Below are 18,153 nucleotides of genomic sequence, written 5' to 3'. Positions count from 1 at the left end.
GATTAATTTAAACATCATGTACACAAGTTTGTAACAAGAAATACAAGGAAAAATACAAGAACAATTAACAACTTGTCCATTTATTATTATAACCTAAGTTCTAGTGTCATCGCCACGGCATCATTCTCTAAATAAGGTACATGTAGCATATATATAAAATAATGTCAACTAAATGAATAGTTGGTGAGTTTACACAGGTTTTGATATAAGTACATAAAAATCTACAATTCCATGAACAAGTGTAAATGAGCAAGTAAAGTCCTTAACAGTTGGGATTGTGCACCAACGTACTCGGATAATAGTGCAAGTAAGTGTCTTTTCCGTTGGTAACAACCAACGTACTCAGATCGGGGGTCCCTATTCCACTCATAACATCGAGGTCCTGAGTGCATAGGGGGGCGTATGATCATACTTAATAAGAAAACCATGAGCACGTAATCTTTGAGCAAGTAAGCAAATAAACACACAAGTCCATGTAGCGAATTGTAGTTTGTAAATAATGAATAAACGAAATTGTAATTTGGATAGGATATATATACTAACCCCAAAAGTAACAAAGAGTAAAAAATGGGTGTGAGAAACTCACCTTTGCAATTGGATGATAACTTGAAATAATAACCGAAAGCGCGTTTAAGGAAATAAATGATCGAACCTCACAAACTATAATTAAAAAGGAAATACAAAACTTAAAGACTAACTATCGGGATTATAAAAGTTAAATAATATTAGTTTTAGAATTATGAATTATTTAAAAATCTATTTCATTAACTTATGGCAGATGGGGACTTGAGAATATTTAATTAGTTTAACAACAACGAATAAAGTTTATAAAAGTCATTTGATGTTTATTAGTTTAAAAATGATTTGTAGATACATAATTATAACTTATTAATATAAGATTAAATAACTATATTAATAATAATTTATGATTAAATGTTTTTTTTTCCAAGTAACATAATTAATTAATTTACTAATTAATTAACTTAAATGTTTTGCATGAATTCTTTTAAAGAAATTATAAATATTAGTTTATGTTGAAATAAAATAAACAATAATTAATTTACTCAATTATTAATTTAAAGATATGAAGTACGTTATATCTATTGTGAAATATTTTAAATAAAAGAAATATTTATAAATCATCTTATTTAAAAGAAAGTTTATAAGTTTATAATGATCATAAAATCATAAGATTTAGATAAATATATATTCATGCTTGTTCTTGCCTAATAACTAGGTTTGATCCAAGATTTTGAAAAATCATATTGTTTATCTTGGATATCCATGATCATAATGATTCTTAAAACCAAAATATAAGATTTTTATGATAAAAGTAACATGATCATGAAGAACAACTTATGAGCAAGTATGAACATTCAAGATAAATATCAAAACAATAGCTATAAAATGCATGAAATGGAAAAAACTTATTAATGCTCTTAAGCTTAAGAAAATAATGTATTGAGGTGTGAAAATAATGGAGGATTTGTCCTCCTTTTATAGTGAAAACATAGAGTTGTTATGTCTTATGGAATTAAAAAAAATAAATCATGTTTAATATAATTAAAACACAAATTAAAAATAGTTTAATGGGGCATTCAAAAGGTTAACTATGTTTTTTTTCCAAGTAACATAATTAATTAATTTACTAATTAATTAACTTAAATGTTTTGCATGAATTCTTTTAAAGAAATTATAAATATTAGTTTATGTTGAAATAAAATAAACAATAATTAATTTACTCAATTATTAATTTAAAGATATGAAGTACGTTATATCTATTGTGAAATATTTTAAATAAAAGAAATATTTGTAAATCATCTTATTTAAAAGAAAGTTTATAAGTTTATAATGATCATAAAATCATAAGATTTAGATAAATATATATTCATGCTTGTTCTTGCCTAATAACTAGGTTTGATCCAAGATTTTGAAAAATCATATTGTTTATCTTGGATATCCATGATCATAATGATTCTTAAAACCAAAATATAAGATTTTTATGATAAAAGTAACATGATCATGAAGAACAACTTATGAGCAAGTATGAACATTCAAGATAAATATCAAAACAATAGCTATAAAATGCATGAAATGGAAAAAACTTACTTGTTAATGCTCTTAAGCTTAAGAAAATAATGTATTGAGGTGTGAAAATAATGGAGGATTTGTCCTCCTTTTATAGTGAAAACATAGAGTTGTTATGTCTTATGGAATTAAAAAAAATAAATCATGTTTAATATAATTAAAACACAAATTAAAAATAGTTTAATGGGGCATTCAAAAGGTTAACTATGTTTTTTTTCCAAGTAACATAATTAATTAATTTACTAATTAATTAACTTAAATGTTTTGCATGAATTCTTTTAAAGAAATTATAAATATTAGTTTATGTTGAAATAAAATAAACAATAATTAATTTACTCAATTATTAATTTAAAGATATGAAGTACGTTATATCTATTGTGAAATATTTTAAATAAAAGAAATATTTGTAAATCATCTTATTTAAAAGAAAGTTTATAAGTTTATAATGATCATAAAATCATAAGATTTAGATAAATATATATTCATGCTTGTTCTTGCCTAATAACTAGGTTTGATCCAAGATTTTGAAAAATCATATTGTTTATCTTGGATATCCATGATCATAATGATTCTTAAAACCAAAATATAAGATTTTTATGATAAAAGTAACATGATCATGAAGAACAACTTATGAGCAAGTATGAACATTCAAGATAAATATCAAAACAATAACTATAAAATGCATGAAATGGAAAAAACTTACTTGTTAATGCTCTTAAGCTTAAGAAAATAATGTATTGAGGTGTGAAAATAATGGAGGATTTGTCCTCCTTTTATAGTGAAAACATAGAGTTGTTATGTCTTATGGAATTAAAAAAAATAAATCATGTTTAATATAATTAAAACACAAATTAAAAATAGTTTAATGGGGCATTCAAAAGGTTAACTATTTTAATAAACTTTATGTAATTAAAACATATATTAGTTTTTTTTATTAGTTAAGTAACGTAATATGAAAAGATGATGATAATAATAATAATAATAATAATAATAATAATAATAATAATAATAATAAAAGTAGTAGTAGTAGTTAAATAATAATTCTAGTAAATTGCATGGGACATGTACAAAAATATTTGATTGTTTATATTTTATACCCGAATAATTTGGAGATTGATTATTTTATAAACTTGTATAGTTAATTGAACAATACGAATATAAAGTAAATGGATATGAGCTATAAATCATTGAACATGGTATAAATTCAATACTTTTCAAAAACAAATACATTGAACTGACAAAACGGGTCGATTAAACGAATTCAATATAAAATTTACATAGACGAATTTGATATATATATATATATATATATATATATTTAAATAGAACAAAAACCGAAAATTTAAAATGGGTCGGGTTTTCGGGTTTGAAAAGTAACGAATGTTACAGGACTTACAACTTTTTGAAATTTCGTCCCGAAATTAAAATAAAAATAAAATTTAAAGAGAACAAGCAATATACGGAGTTTGCTAGAAGTTTTAAAAATTTTATATATTAAAATAAAATAACGCTGATCTTTGAATGACTCGAAAGAACACCACAAATAGGAAATATGGCAAGGACACTTATATATAGGATGTACCAGCGACATATCCACCATGCCCTTATCATATTGTATTTGCCCCGTTCTTCACAAATCATTCCAAATTCTGACTTATTTCACACAACCGGACTTATTATATTTTCCATGCGAGGACTTTGATAATTACGTGTCGACCCATAATTACATCTATCGTCGGATGATCCATATAACTTGCTATATTGTGTGGTTTTAAGACATAGACTTTAAATAATTACATAAAAATCTCATATAGAACGTTGAAAATAAATAAAAAAATAATGAATTAAAAGGGTAAAAACTTTACAAAACACAATTGAAAGACCATTCAGGCCAAGGACAAAGCGAAAACACTAAGTTAAGAAAATAAAATTATCGAGTCTAAACCAAGTAAACTATGTTAAAAAACGAAATAAACGAGGTAATGAAGTTAAAGAATGAACCATTTAGAATTATGAATATCGTAACATGTAATTGAAATAATGGGGTCGAGAATAACGTGGTAAGTAAACGTAGAACTTAACCAACAAAATATGAACATGTAAATTAATAACACATTGGGTTTGAGAATAGCTTAGATAAACAAAACTTGTAGCTATCAAAATATCATGATGTTTAATAAATGAAAATCTCCGAATGAATTGCAGTGCAATTAACAGTAACATCGAGATGAAATAAAGTGAACATTACAACATATAAATTAATAATTGAAATAAAACGGATAAACGAAATTCTATTATCACAAAATTAACATCCATTAAGTTTGTGAAAGAAAAGTTCCAATAGCATCCTTGAGTTTATCCAAGTAAGTAGCTGAAACCTCGAAATTAAAATAAAACTTTGGTCTGAGATCAAAAATAACGAATTGATTCAAATAAAAACTTCGAGTGGAAAGAGAAAAAATATTACTAAAGCAATTTGTGTAAAATAAACATAACATAAACTCATCATGTACATGGGGTATAGTTCCGGTTCACAAGTAAACGAACTTATTTAGAGGAAGTCGATCACAGATATTCAAATGTAGAAATAAAATGAAAATACGGTTTCTATTAGGTAGTTATGTACACATACATGTTCATAGCCCCAATTCCCACTTAACGGTTACATTGATGGGAGACTTGTCATAGATTGCGGGATTTGAAATAACAGACGTAAACCGATTTAGTAAAGCGAATAAGAATGATGTACGAATGTTTCGTAAAATACAAACGAATATGGATCAAAGATCAATGAGTAATCATAATAAACCCCTTAAACAATTAATGAAGTGGATAAAAAAATCACCTTGGGGTACGTCCGAGAAATACGTGAAGGAGAAGTTAAAGAGGAGAAAATGTAGCTTGCGACGTTTGTCTTCTCAAGTGTCGGTTTGTTTGGGGTATGAAGGTTGACGTGGAAGGTGGTGCCATGATTTCATAGTCGAAACTCATTGGCGTTAACGAAGGGGAAAGAAGGGAAGGGATATATCGTATATTTTAATTTACGAATATTAGTTGTAAATCGTGGTGTTTTTATATCTCATGGTGAAATAAGATTATTCTATTTTAGTAGGCAAAACGTTTTTAACTAGCGCTAAAACTTGAGAATTTTATGAAATCCTTAACGTAAAAAAAATGTTTTCTTTTGGCCAGCTGCCTAGGAAAAAGATTGTCAGATAACCTGACTTGCTGAATGAAATACAACCTCAAAAGGGCTTAAGATTTGTTTGAAACAACAAGTTTACTTTAAATACGGTTTGAAATAATAATTACATTATTATTAGAGGTGACGATAATACTAGTAATAATAATATTACTAATCATAATAATAATAAAAATATTATCGGAAAAAAATAGTTTTAAAAGGGCTCAAAACTTGTTCGAATCAAATATTTTACTTTAAATATTATTATTATATAATAGTAGTGATGATACTAGTAATAATAATATTACTAATCATAATAATAATAATAAAATATTAACAATAATAATAATAACAATTCTAATAATAACCATATTGATAATTACTGTAATAATAATGATGACGACGACGACGATGGGACTAATAACAATAGTAGTAGTAATATTAATATTGATGGTAATATTAATAAATTTAATAATAAGAATAATAATAATAATAGAGGAAATAAATTCTTTTTAAAGAAAATCCATTTGACTGAAGGTTAAAATAACTAAGGATCTGGGATTAGGCGCGAAGTGTTAGTAAAAGAAATAAAATGTAGAAAATTATGTAAAAGAAAATACAAACGAGTTTGATGAGTTTCGTAAGATCTAAGTATTGTAACTGGAAAATCATGTAAAGGCGAAAAAAGGATGCGGGGTTAGGATATTGCATAGCGGAAATAAGTTAGGCCTTTCGAAGTATGGGAGGTGTGCTCGGGTCACCATAATGATTGCAGGCTGGAAGCGTGTGGTCAAGCATATGATTGAGACAAATGGTTAAGTACATGTCTTGTAGATGGGTGATTGGCGTTGAGTTTGGGTAGGTTTTAGCAATAAGTGGTAACTGAATCTACCACAGATTGAAGCATATCACCGTTTCAGGGAAGTAAAGTGATGGGATTTACACATAATGTACAAAGGGTGTGTTTCTGTGTGAGGGTTTTCGGTTGAGTTTGGTTTGAGTTTCCAAGAATCGTGCTGGATTTGAATTGAGATTTACTATAGCGATGAATGTGGGTGTGGTTAAATGTGGTATGATTGGAATCGTGGAGGCCTTTTTCTTGCTAACTTGAGTTGTCATTTTGCGGGTTAAGCGCGACAACTTGGAAAACGAGAAGGCGCGATACGAAACTTGAAGAATTCGCGTGACTTGGGACGTAAGTATGACACGGCCAACAAATTTATCGAGATCAATAATAAGAATAAGTAAATAAATGAAATTGCATGAAACAAAATTAAAAGTCAAAATTGAAATTCCTATGAGTAGTCATAGGTTTCATATTTCAAGAAACGAAAAATCTCATAAATCATATGGAAAATTATTAAACTTAACAATAAATAGTGAAATCGATTTGAAAATCGAGGGTTTATGTACCACCATGACTTTATTTAAATTTTCAATTCTAAAACCTAATAGAAAAATAATAAAAGAATCGTTTGAAATTCGGTTATTACTTTGAAAAATTTAAATATTTAAGCCATAAATGAGCGTATAAATAAAGAACACGTGTCACAAAGCTTTTAAAACTTAACTATTCTCGTATAAAAATGCGTAATTAAATCAAACCGAAAGCTGGGTTTTCGTGTACAGACTTTCAGTTAAAACACATTGTAAAACATAGAGGAGTGCAACCATATTATTTTCACAAAGAGAACATGGTCGAGTTTGAAAAATTAAATTGTGATTCATATGGCGTTGAAAGTGGTATGCTTTGGCTTAATAGAGTTCATGCTCTTTCCTAACTCTCCAGGTAAGCAACCGGGTCCCGCGTCTGATTGGGATTTATACGCATTGCTTATTGAAGAGGTAGGTCCCAGCAGAGCCCAGTTGGACCCGCAAGACTCACCTCAAACAGAGACGTCCGCGCAGTCGGACCCGCAAGACTCACCTCAGAGGGACGTCTGCGCGGTTGGACCCGCAAGACTCACCTAGAGGGACGTCTCCGCAAAGACCAACTGGATCCGCAGGATCCACCATGCTCAGAGACGCGACGTCCTTACGCGCAGTACGCAAGCTGCTCCCGCAGGAAACGCCTCCCAATGGTCGACGTACTCCGCCTGTTCCCGCAGCTACGGATTCTAGCCATCAGGGAAGGCAACCCGCACAGCAAGGCTACACGCACGAGGCACTAACTCTCAAATAATTCAGTAATGTCACCTGAAGAAGGAATGAGCAAGCCGGGAACACTCCCGCCCAAATGAGCCAGTCCGTATGATACTGGAGGATCTTTTGTACTGTACCTGCCAAGGTATGGACAAAAGATCTGACCAAAGCTACGACAGCTCACTGACAACAGTACGGCGAGCAGCACGCTCTACTACTTAATGTCACTATCAGCCGCTGCCTACTCACCAACCGTCGGGGCACGTGCATAGCCTGCAGTTGGTGGAAAAGGAATAGTACACAGCCGGCCTGGTCACTATCAGCCGCTGCCTACCTACCAACCATCAGCATGGCACGTGCGTAGCCCACAGTTGGTAGAACAGGAATACTATTCAGCCGGCTGTACCTGCTTGGAAACCTACCTTCGGCTATAAATACTCCAACACCTTGGAACGGTATTATTATCTCATCATATCATCTTCTCTCTAGCTAATTCTCTTAATATACACTTATATTCAAGAGCAATCTAGTCTGATTCTCACGCCGGAGGGTGGTCACAAGGAGGTACCCCCCACTTCTCAGTGACGAGCTCACGGTGTCTGTTTTGCAGGTCATCTGAAGAACAACCATCTTTGCCGGACCTAACCCTCGTGGGAAACATCTATTTAACCCCCAGATTATCCGTAATCTGCCCGGGGTCGATTAGTGTTTCTTCATTGGCGCCATCCGTGCATAAAAGCTAGAACTTATTCTTTTTCAGTTTTTTCAAAACTTCTGGAAAGATGGATAACGTTACTCCGGTCCCAAGGCCAGCGAGTGACCAAGAAACCCCGGTAATCACAACCCCAGCTACTGGGAGGAACACCGGCGAGTACATAAATTTTACGAACACTACCCTGGTTACTCAAGCGGGGGCAAGTGCAGTAAATTTTACGAACACTACCCCGGTTACCCAAGCCGGGGCAAGTGCAGTAAACAATCATCCCCTGGGATTCATTGATACCCAGGTGGAAAGACAACAGACGAGGCTCCCCCGCCAAACACTTGAACAAGTTAAAGAGTGGGCGGAAGCACGTCAGAAGGAATTCCAAGCTGAGTTGGACGAACGCTTACGTTCCATCCAACAGGCTGACGAATTTGGAAGCACTCAACAGCTCAACATGAGTAGTGAGTGCGAGTACTTGGAGGAATCCGACACCGACGCAAACCCTCGCCATAGGGCGAAAGGGAAGCGTAAGGAAACGGACTTCCAACCGAGAAGGAATTTCGGAGTCACCTTCAAACCAAGGAACGCGGGGGGAAACCCACACGACTTCTCCATAACCTTTAGACCAACTGCTGCAAATGCAGGAACATCCAAGTTTGCAAGGGACATTGCGGAAGCAATCGCCCCGAAAAGTGCCAAACAGATGTCCAACATCGGCACTTATGATGGTATATCTGACCCAGACGATCATTTGAACAGATTCATAGCGGGGGCAACCGTCAGCAACTGGACGGAACCCACGTGGTGTTATATGTTCGAGATGACGCTGGTTGGAGCGGCTAGAGCGTGGTTTGACCGTCTACCGGTCCACCACATCTACGATTGGGCAGACTTCCAACAGAAGTTCAGCCAACACTTCAGTCAACAAAGAAAGTACACTGAAGAACAATAGACGATCCTCAACTGCATCCGAGAGGAAGATGAATCTTTGCTAGACTTCATCACTCGCTTCAACTCAAAGAAGCTGAGTCTGGGCGCTATTAGCGAAGATCTTGTTCGCGCTGCTTTCATCCAGGGCGCGAAAGATCCAGAGCTCATCCGCACCTTAACGGGTAAAGACGGCATGCCATCCACATGGGATGCCATCATGACAGCAGCTAAACGCTTCGCGGAAACGGAAAAGCAACTGGGTAGAGATCTTCCCCAAAGCACAAACCTCTACACCCAGAAAACAAGAGAAAACAATGTCCTTACCGCCCGACTTAGCAAAAAGAGGAAGCTAGGTATTTGGCAGTCAAGGGTAAACTTTGACACCTCATCCGGCTCGCACCCTCGGTTAGGCGGAAATGACAACATGCAGTCGTCGAACCGGAACTCCAGATGGACGCCACTCACCAAAAGCGTCACCGAGATATTCGCCACTGAGAGGCTCCCATGGCCAGAGGCTCCAATTATCCGACAGCGTCCAAACGCTGATCAAAGCAAATTCTGTGACTTCCACAGGACAAGAGGCCACAACACCGAGGAACGATTAGACTTGAAGGACATCGTCGAAGCATTTGTCAGAGATGGGACGCTCACGCACCTCGTGGTGTAATGAACGCTGAGCAGGCTAATGCGTGTTGAACCCCAGTTGGAAAAAACACGAATGAAACTGCAGCTTTAATGTTGGAGACTACATACTGCGCAAACAACGAGATTCCGAACCAAGTGCATATCGGCTCGAAAGGCTCGATGACACCCCCATCCCAAGAACATGGAAGGGAGTTCAATTACACAGGTTGCATGTAGATCAATTCAAAACTTGAAAAAGAAAAGGCCCAGAGCCACTTCTAATGGAAATGATTCTCCTTATCACATTGACGCTGATGGTCTTACATTTATACTTGTAAACTTTCCACACTGATATGCCGGTATTCACCGCATAAATAAGTGGAGACGTCGTTGCGTGTGGACGGCGGCAAAACCCGCATAAACACAAAAAACGGCAAACCTTCACGCAGGTCAGTTATAGGTAAAGTTTGGTCATCCCACTAAATGAAAGTGCCGGTCTTATTCGCACAATCATGATAGAGGAAACTGAACTTTAACCTATTGACAGCCGCGCGTCGAAAGGTTTAACTTATCCAACACTGATATGCCGGTATTCACCGCATAAATAAGTGGAGACGTCGTTGCGTGTGGACGGCGGCAAAACCCGCATAAACACAAAAAACGGCAAACCTTCACGCATGTCAGTTATAGGTAAAGTTTGGTTCCCACTAAATGAAAGTGACGGTCCTACCCGCACAATCATGATAGAGGAAACTGAACACTAACCTATTGACAACCGCGTCGAACGGTTAACTTATTCAAAACACTGATATGCCGGTATTCACCGCATAAATAAGTGGAGACGTCGTTGCGTGTGGACGGCGGCAAAACCCGCATAAACACAAAAAACGGCAAACCTTCACGCAGGTCAGTTATAGGTAAAGTTTGGTCATCCCACTAAATGAAAGTGACGGTCCTACCCGCACAATCATGATAGAGGAAACTGAACACTAACCTACGGACAACCGTGCGTCGAACGGTTAACTTGGAAAATTGCTGTTAAAACTAAAGTATGCACGAGCAAATCATATATTGTTTATGTGGCAAAACAAGTGCCAAATTAAGCTATAATATGCATGAGCAAGTCATAACGTTTATAAAGCAAGTCATCCAGTGAAATTGGCGGTTCTACCCGCACAAACATTTATATTTCATAAAAATTCAAACATTACAATGGCCGGGTATCTACCCGCCTACAGAAATATAAATCTATCCTCACGGTGGGAAGGGATCTCAAGGTTCAAACTTCAGGACCACTCCCTCCAAACCCACTTGTACCCGCACCATCAGTTGGCTGTGGCGGTTCAAGGAAAGTCTTGAGAATGGTTAGCCCATCATCAGCAGCAGCAATCTCGTTTACCTTCTCCACCACCGGATGCGAGAAGGCAGCATACTGGTTCACTGCTTGGTCATAAGCAGCTTCAGTATCCACATCATATAGAGGGAAGTTGGAAGGCGGGATGCCCTTCTCAACAAACCCTAGACCAAGCAGGAAGCCAGCCTTTTCCCCATCCTCATGAGAAGCGTTGAGGGCTGCGCTCATGGCATCGTCATAAGATGTATTCGTGAAGACTCGATGCACAACCTACAAGAAGAAAAAATACAAGTATCAAAACCTTTTCTAAGCACAAAGAAAAGCGTAAAGATATTATGAAGCTACGCATACCTGCGACAACACTTCTCGTAGAAGCCATTCCTTGGTAATCAGAGCTTCTTGGAGGGCAGCCTGAGCTAGGTCACGGGCGCGATCGGCTTCGTTCTTGTTAAGGTTGGCAAGCAACACTTCCTTAGCAGCAGCCTCTTCAACGCCCTTCAGCTTACGCTCAGTATGGTCAAGCATACCCCTCTGATCCAAGATCTCTTGAAGCTTCTTGGCGTCTTCCATAGCCAAAGCATCATGAGCCTGCTGAAGCCTCTCTAGTTTGGCTTTAAGCTCCTCATTTTCGGCGCGCAGAGGTTCAGCAACGGCTTCAGCCTTGGTGGCCCTCTCCGTCGCGTTCCGCGCAGTTTCCTTAGCCAACCGAAGCTGTTCGTTAACAGCCTGGGTAGCCTTGGAACGGGCCTCGAGCCGGGCCTGCATTTCAACCTAGAGGGCCTTGAAGGCCTTTTCCTTCTCCGCAGCAATTGCGGAAAGTCTCCTGTTCTCTTCCCGGATAGCCCGCGTCTGAGCCACTTCTTGGATACGCGCAACCTTTAACTTGTCGTTTTCACGACAAAGCAACTCGACGCGCGTCTGCATTCGGGCAAGGAGAATCCGAAGCTCATTTGTCAGCCTACCCTCCTGGTAGCTAGACATGGCTTCCCCCAATGCGCCACTTGGGGCCGCGTGACGCGCCCACTCGACGCAGTCCACAGCCGTCCGAAGGGTTGTTCCCCGGCGGATGTTCCACCGTGGAACATACACCTCATTGGAATCCGACACTGTAAAAACAAAAAGCAGTTAGGAAAAGATGATAAAAATATAAAAAGGCAAAATAACCCTACGCACCTGTAGGGTCGACAACAGGCCGGTAGCCGCGGAACCCATCACCCGAACCTAAAGGATATCCATCCAAGAGGTCAGGTAGATGGGAAGGAGGCAGAGATTGGCTAGAAGCCCCAAACATACCTGCTGAACCGACCGGGGACGAGGTAGTCGCCGGTGCCGGAGGCACGGTTGAAGCCGCCGCGGTATAGACCATCGGAGGTGAAATCACTGGAGGTGAACTCACAACCGTGGCCGCCGCCGCGGAGGAGCCCGCGGAAACAATCACCGCCGACTCAGTGAAGGATTCCGTGAAAATCGCACTGACAGCCGGCGGGGATGATGTTTCAGTTGGAACAGTTGCCTCAACAGGATGAGCAACTGAACCAATACTGCAAACAGGCGTAGCCGCCTGGGTCATCGCCTCGGGTAGGTTGACCAAACCTACCGTCATGGGTCCAGAACTACTCCTCCCCGCATCACTTTGGAATGCTGTAGCATCCACGCCTGCATGAAGACAAGATATTAAAAAAAACGGCGGAAAGAATTGCGGGTAAGATTAATTTACACTTACGAGTTTTCTTGAGCTTGAAGGTTCTGATAGGCGGGGACGAACCAGATGGAGCCGGCCTCTTCACGCCGGTCACCGTCGTCGTACTGGGCGGATCGGAGGTGACAGCTGTCTCAACCTCCGGGACAGTTGTCTCACCACCACCAGGGTTCCCTGCCACCTCCTCACTCTCGGTCTCTGAGTCAGACCGGTTCCCCTGATCGGCGGTGGAGGCAACCTTCGCCTTACCCTTCGCGCCAGCTGCCTTCTTCTTCCTCACGAAGAAAGGACCGTCTGCGGATTCCTCATCAGAAGATGACAAAATTAGAGGAATTCCAGCAGAGGTTTGAGCATTGAGTGGGCGAGGGTTAAAGAGTCCTGTACCTGGCCGCCAGGCGCTCAGAATCTCGTGGCCCGGCGGGTAGACCTTTACGAACCTATCCGCCGTTTGCTCCAAGATGGGCAACTCGTTCTTGTCGAGAGCACGAGTACCCAGCCGAGCGGGACCACCGCTCTCACGCGGTTGCAGAAGCGACTGCAAATTGTTCCCCTCTGAAAATAAACAGAAAAGCAGTTAGAAGAAAAACCCTAAATCAGCAAAAAGACATGAAGCATACCGTAAGGGATATAGTTCAAACCGTATTCGAGGACAATGGGAATCTGTGGCGCCTCTGCCCCAGCATCCTTCCACACCCGGCTCATCCCGAGCATAACCATCCCGGACTCCGCAAAGTGGTAAACCGGAGTCTGGATCCCGGAAATCTTGGAAAACCATTCCGCCTCCTGGTAGTTGGAGGCGTGAAGGCTCGGAAGTGCTCTCCCGTTCTTGAATGTCATCGCTATGGGGACGACACGGGCAGAGATGTAGAAGAACTCCCGCTTCCAAGACCGAAGACTGCGCTCGGTAGCACAGATCTTCAAACCCTTGATCCGGGTGACCAAGGTGTACCAGCCTTGGATGCACCTCCAGGAGTAGAAGGTCATCAGGCGGTCGACATGGGGCTCCGCACCCAGAATGAGGCACACCCATTCAAAATGGCAGATCTTGGCGATCGCCATTGGGTGTACCTCCGTCAGGTGCACACCGTGTCTCTCCAGAACACGGTATATAAACTTCGTCAATGGGAACCTAAGATTCCCATAGATGAAGAATGCAGCATACACCCCTATTTTGCCCTTGGGGGCATCGTACACCGTCTGGTGAGGCTCAGGGAACTCAGGCTCGAAAGGCTCGAGCATGAACTTCCTGACGATGTACTGTTACTGGTCGACGGGAATAGCACACTGGCACTCGCCAGCAGTACTCTTATCGTCCTTATCAGAAGTGGACGTCGGGTTCTTGGAATACACGTCCGACTCTTCAGCAGTAACTTCAAGATCATGAGTAGAAGACATGTTTTGGAGGATGGAAAGAAGAACGATTTCAGGAGAATGCTCGACGGAAAAGTTAGAGTATTCGCCGGAAATCGCTTAGAAGATGAAGTGAAACTGTGAATTGAGATGCATCCTCTCCTCCCTTTATATACTTATCGCAATGAATGCGATGAATTTAATGCGGGAGAGACGGAAAAGCGCAGGTGCAATGAAACTATGACACGTGGAAAAAGCAAGTTGACAACAGCTGTCGACAGGACGTGCGCCGTAAACTTCGCGGCCACGCGGCCGAAAACTCGCGCCCACGCGCTTGAAAAAGCGTCTGGAATGACCATATACTGTCACGTCGCCATAACTTCATGCACGTCCTGAAACTGTCAGAAGAAACCGTCAGACGACGCAACCGTCCCTTCAACAGTTTGGACTGTTCTTATCCTTTCACCAACTCTTCGAATTTCAAAAAGATTCAAAAGTAAGCGGGACTATACCCCTTAGCTTGGCAACCAAGTAACTATAAGACAGGTGCGGGTACAGTGTCAAGGCAAAACCCTTCACATACTTAGCACCTGCAGGGAATTGACGCCAGGAATACCTTGGAAGTAAAGTAACTATAAGACGAGTGCGGGTACAGTGTCAAGGCAAAACCCTTCACATACTTAGCACTCCGCAGGGAATTGAAACCAAGAAGGATCTTCTGGGCCATGCTTGCGGAAACGGAAATAACATCCCCGCATAGCGGGAACGTTGAGAACTAGATTGTTTGAAGCTCTAAGATGGAATTGGTTGTTTAACATAATTGATCACTATGTTCAAAACTACCAAAACCCCATGGAGAATCTACACAAGTGGAACTCAACGCTCCTGACTTGCGAGGAGGTTACAGACCTACCCGCATCATACCCAAAGATCAAGCAGAAAAGTCGGGAATTTCTGCACGTGACATTAGGACTTCCGCGGGAAGAATCCCCATGGAAAACCTTAAAACTAAACCCTTTTCAAAACCCCTTTGCTTAAGTCCAAAAGTTCACCTCACTTATTAACAATTCATGTGAAGAACATTGGACTGGGGGGACTTGAAGAGGTAGGTCCCAGCAGAGCCCAGTTGGACCCGCAAGACTCACCTCAAACAGAGACGTCTGCGCAGTCGGACCCGCAAGACTCACCTCAGAGGGACGTCTGCGCGGTTGGACCCGCAAGACTCACCTAGAGGGACGTCTGCGCAAAGACCAACTGGATCCGCAGGATCCACCATGCTCAGAGACGCGACGTCTTTACGCACAGTACGCAAGCTGCTCCCGCAGGAAACGCCTCCCAATGGTCGACGTACTCCGCCTGTTCCTGCAGCTACGGATACTAGCCATCAGGGAATGCAACCCGCACAGCAAGGCTACACGCACGAGGCACTAACTCTCAAATAATTCAGTAATGTCACCTGAAGAAGGAATGAGCAAGCCGGGAACACTCCCGCCCAAATGAGCCAGTCCGTACGATACTGGAGGATCTTTTGTACTGTACCTGCCAAGGTATGGACAAAAGATCTGACCAAAGCTACGACAGCTCACTGACAACAGTACGACGAGCAGCACGCTCTACTACTTAATGTCACTATCAGCCGCTGCCTACTCACCAACCTGTCGGGGCACGTGCATAGCCTGCAGTTGGTGGAAAAGGAATAGTACACAGCCGGCCTGGTCACTATCAGCCGCTGCCTACCCACCAACCATCAGCATGGCACGTGCGTAGCCCACAGTTGGTAGAACAGGAATACTACTCAGCCGGCTGTACCTGCTTGGAAACCTACCTTCGGCTATAAATACTCCAACACCTTGGAACGGTATTATTATCTCATCATATCATCTTCTCTCTAGCTAATTCTCTTAATATACACTTATATTCAAGAGCAATCTAGTCTGATTCTCACGCCGGAGGGTGGTCACAAAAAGGTACCCCCCCTTCTCAGTGACGAGCTCACGTTGTCTGTTTTGCAGGTCATCTGAAGAACAACCATCTTTGCCGGACCTAACCCTCGTGGGAAACATCTATTTAACCCCCAGATTATCCATAATCTGCCCTGGGTCGATTAGTGTTTCTTCACTTATCCTTAGGTTTCAATAACCTTGGTGTCAAGAGTTTCGGAAAACAGGCACGTCCCCCATACAGTTACTACATACCCGCCATAAAGAACCATTTTTAAGAAGAATAGATATCGGAACACCACAATGAAAATCAGTAATTGAAAATGATGGAAAATCTTTGCTTTTTAGGCATAAGCCTTGGACTTGTGTGTTCTTGTGTAATTGAAGTAATTGAATCATCAGTATAATAGTATTTGCGTACATGAGGCATAAACAAATCAATAATAACCAAATAATGTGCATTGAACAATCAAATTAGGCTCACATAATTTCTAATCATGCAACCTAAACAATTAAGCAAATAAACTATAACCAACTAGAACACTACGTCTAATGTTCTATCTTATAGTCACGGCTCTGATAGCAATCTGTAACACCCCGGCTAAAGCGGAATACGCCCGAGTGTGACGTACAGATTGCTCAAAACACATGTGACACTATTAAGTGACAATATTATCATTGATTAATTTAAACATCATGTACACAAGTTTGTAACAAGAAATACAAAGAAATATACAAGAACAATTAACAACTTGTCCATTTATTATTATAACCTAAGTTCTAGTGTCATCGTCACGGCATCATTTTCTAAAGAAGGTACCTGTAGCATATATATAAAAAAAATGTCAACTAAATGAATAGTTGGTGAGTTTACACAAGTTTTGATATAAGTACATAAAAATCTACAATTCCATGAACAAGTGTAAATGAGCAAGTAAAGTCCTTAACAGTTGGGATTGTGCACCAACGTACTCGGATAATAGCGCAAGTAAGTGTCTTTTCCGTTGGTAACAACCAACGTACTCAGATCGGGGGTCCCTATTCCACTCATAACATCGAGTTTCTGAGTGCATAGGGGGGCGTATGATCATACTTAATAAGAAAACCATGAGCACGTAATCTTTGAGCAAGTAAGCAAATAAACACACAAGTCCATGTAGCGAATTCGTAGTTTGTAAATAATGAATAAACGAAATTGTAATTTGGATATGATATATATGCTACCCCCAAAAGTAACAAAAGAGTATAAAATGGGTGTGAGAAACTCACCTTTGCAATTGGATGATAACTTGAAATAATAACCGAAAGCGCGTTTAAGGAAATAAATGATCGAACCTCACAAACTATAATTAAAAAGGAAATACAAAACTTAAAGACTAACTATCGGGATTATAAAAGTTAAATAATATTAGTTTTAGGAATTATGCATTATTTAAAAATCTATTTCATTAACTTATGGCAGATGGGGACTTGAGAATATTTAATTAGTTTAACAACAACGAATAAAGTTTATAAAAGTCATTTGATGTTTATTAGTTTAAAAATGATTTGTAGATACATAATTATAACTTATTAATATAAGATTAAATAACTATATTAATAATAATTTATGATTAAATGTTTTTTTTCCAAGTAACATAATTAATTAATTTACTAATTAATTAACTTAAATGTTTTGCATGAATTCTTTTAAAGAAATTATAAATATTAGTTTATGTTGAAATAAAATAAACAATAATTAATTTACTCAATTATTAATTTAAAGATATGAAGTACGTTATATCTATTGTGAAATATTTTAAATAAAAGAAATATTTATAAATCATCTTATTTAAAAGAAAGTTTATAAGTTTATAATGATCATAAAATCATAAGATTTAGATAAATATATATTCATGCTTGTTCTTGCCTAATAACTAGGTTTGATCCAAGATTTTGAAAAATCATATTGTTTATCTTGGATATCCATGATCATAATGATTCTTAAAACCAAAATATAAGATTTTTATGATAAAAGTAACATGATCATGAAGAACAACTTATGAGCAAGTATGAACATTCAAGATAAATATCAAAACAATAGCTATAAAATGCATGAAATGGCAAAAACTTACTTGTTAATGCTCTTAAGCTTAA

The sequence above is a fragment of the Bidens hawaiensis genome, unplaced genomic scaffold (genome assembly GCF_021521415.1).
Source record: "Bidens hawaiensis isolate Kalapana, Puna unplaced genomic scaffold, B.hawaiensis_p1.1 tig00038126_1, whole genome shotgun sequence".
Classification (NCBI taxonomy): domain Eukaryota; kingdom Viridiplantae; phylum Streptophyta; class Magnoliopsida; order Asterales; family Asteraceae; genus Bidens; species Bidens hawaiensis.
This window is presented reverse-complemented; position numbering follows the sequence as displayed.